The sequence below is a fragment of the Orycteropus afer genome, unplaced genomic scaffold, assembly GCF_000298275.1.
Source record: "Orycteropus afer afer isolate SDZICR_OR568_19922 unplaced genomic scaffold, OryAfe1.0 scaffold00375, whole genome shotgun sequence".
Classification (NCBI taxonomy): domain Eukaryota; kingdom Metazoa; phylum Chordata; class Mammalia; order Tubulidentata; family Orycteropodidae; genus Orycteropus; species Orycteropus afer.
The window spans coordinates 1,873,568-1,876,609 of record NW_006921962.1 but is presented as its reverse complement, the minus strand read 5'-3'; positions in this window follow the sequence as shown (position 1 = coordinate 1,876,609).

Sequence of the window (3,042 nt, the reverse complement as noted above, 5' to 3'; positions counted from 1 at the left end):
GGTAGCATAGTGGCTAAGGATTTGGCTGCTAACCAGAAGGCTGGTGGTTCAAACCCACCAGCCACTCCTTGGAAGGAAGGTTGTTGGGCAATCTACTTCCATAGTAATACTGCCTTGGAAACCCAAAAAGGGGTGTATTTGGGAATTTTATGATTTCTAAAACTCAAAATCGATTTGAAATTTAAAAAATACATTTTTGATATTAAAGATTTAATTGATCTTTCTTTTACTAAAATTAGGATGAGAGATGGATTTTTAATCAGTTACCAGCTTTTCTTTTATCCAGCTTATTAAGGGTATTTATCAATTGCTGGGAGTCCCTGGGTGGTGCAAACAGTTAACATGCTCTTCTACTAACCACAAGATCGGAGGTTCAAGTCCACCCAGAGATGGCTTAGAAGAAAGGCCTGATGACATACTTCTGAAAAATAAGCCATTGAAAATCCTATGGAACACATTTCTACTCTGACACACATGGGATTGCCACGAGTTGGAATGGACTTAAAGCTAACTGGTTAAGCTTGCTTAAAACAAATTACTGGTACTAGCCAGGGGTTCTCAACCTTGACTGCACATTAAAATCACTTGTAATTTTCCAAGTTTTCCACATGATCCTAACGTGTGCCCATGATTGAAAACCACTGGGCTAAGCACATTTAAACCCATCAATAACTCTAGCAGTACATACAGAAAGATTCCAGTTCCCTTGGGGAATAGTCAGTCTGGGGAGGCCAAGGCTTAACAAGCTCCCCTGGTGATTCTTATTCAGTTGATTCCAGGACCACTACTTAGCAATAAATCTAGGGGCCTAATTATTTCAATAGTTCATTATATAAGCTATTGTGATTATTTTGAAGGCCTCATATAAATGGCTTATCTAATATGTAACATTTAGGACATCATTTTCTAAAAATCAAGATTTACTGGACTAAAAATAGTTTACAAAATTGAATTATTTTAAGATAAATTTAATTACTTTTTATCCTATAAAGCCAAGATTTTGTGCAGAAGAAAGTTTCATGATACAAAGAAGGGAGTTAAGGATTACAGTTTCCAATACTGGGATCCATGCTATTCTGCCTACCTTCAGGTCCCTAGGAAACCCTGAGCAGTAGGGTTTAGTAGGTAGAAAGGTAGTAGCATTGGTCAGCTTCAGACTGTCCTAAAGAGTGGCCAAGGGTGAAGTAACCACATGTCACAAAGCCCTCACTATTCTGGGGCCTTCTGGGTGTAATAGTGATTCTCTTTGACACACAGACCAGTCACATCAAGGATAGCCAGATATTTAGGAGCTGAGTGTCCAGTAAAAAGTAACCCAATAGTTTTAAAACAAGCAGCCAATAAACAATCCACTCACTCATTATAAGCATAAGAAGCTCTGGTAGCACAACAGGTAAGAGTTCAGCTCCTAATCAAAAAGTCAGCAATTCAAACTCACAAGTGATTCTACAGGAGAAAAAAACTGACATCTGCTGCTGCAAAAGCTTACAGCCTAGGAAACCCCTGGGGGCAGTTCTACTCTGTCCTAAAGGGTCACTATGAGTCAGAATTGACTGAACAGCAGACAAGAACATTCATGATAAGCTTAGCACAATATCCTGAACTCAAATTGGTGTGTTATAACTAAGGTATGAGAGCCACATTTGTGTCTTAAGTTATAGCAATTTCAGCTACAAATAGAAAATTCTTGTTACAAAATAATTTTTTTGAGTAGAGAGATTCTTGAAAGGTCCCAGGAAGTCTACTAAAACAAAAGTTGGAATACTACTTTTGAAGAAAGTCATGGAGCACAGTTTTCAGGAACTTTCTTATGGTTTCTCTACACATCTTTTTGTCAAAGCACCAATAACATTTGTTGTTGTTGTTGCTGTTATGTGCCGTCGAGTCAGACCAGACTCATAGCGACCCCTCCTTGGATTTCTGAGGTGGTATCACTACAGAAGTAGATTGCCCAACCTTCCTTCTGAGGAGTGGCTGGTGGGTTTGAACAGCCAACCTTCTGGTTAGAAGTCAAGTGCCTTAGGCACTGCACTACAATATCAAATAGAAATATAAATAAACATCTAATAAGGAAAAATGACACTTAATTGCAAAGAAAGTGAGTGAGGCTTTTGACAATTATCAACCTTCCACTTAGCAAGGATTCATAGAGTACCTATTTTATATCAGTAGTTAGCTAGACACTCATGATGTCACAGGGAGTAACAGTTCTGCCCTATGTACTGCATGATATAAAACAATAGCAGTACAGGGTAATATGATAAGTGCTAGGATATGGGTAAATTATGGATCCAGATACTGGAATCAATATGAGGTACGTGAAAAGGGAAAGTTGTAAAAGGTGGATAGAGTTTGATGATGTATACTCCACAAATAGTCTCCCTGTGAGTATTCCTATATCGTCATGAACTTGAAAGTATTTTCTTTCTCTGTGCTGTGATGTTTCTCACTAACCCATGGGAAACACTGTCTTATTCCCAATCCTAGGAGTAATGCTATGTATTTTACATAATTCCAGATTATTCTTTGATTTTTAAAAGCTTTGATTGTTTGGAAGAAGTGTTGATCTTAACAAGCATTGGTGGAAATTTAGCAGTCAGTCCTGGCCTGCCTCTATCTCTCTCTCTCACTCTGTCTCTCCTCCCTTTCCATTATTTACCTTTACTCTAGATAGAATATTAAAGGCTCGGGAGCCCCAGAAAAATCATCTTGTTGACTTTTGAAGGTAGAGCCAAATTACTGCACCCCTCAGGAAATCTCACACTAATCTTATGAGACTGTACTTCATTTTTATCTTATGGTTGACATTATTGCTAAAATAATATATTTATAAGGAACTCACCACTGCCAAAAAACAGTATGATGATTATTGTATGTTCAAAGGCTGATTTCAATCATCACTTTAATCTTCAAAAGATAAGTTACTCCATTGAAAAGTCTGGGATTTTCTTCAAAGTAAGGAAAACCATAAGCTTTTTGGTGAATTGATATGGATAAGATTAAAGAAAAAAAAATTTGCTATGGAAATTTTAGAAAATGATT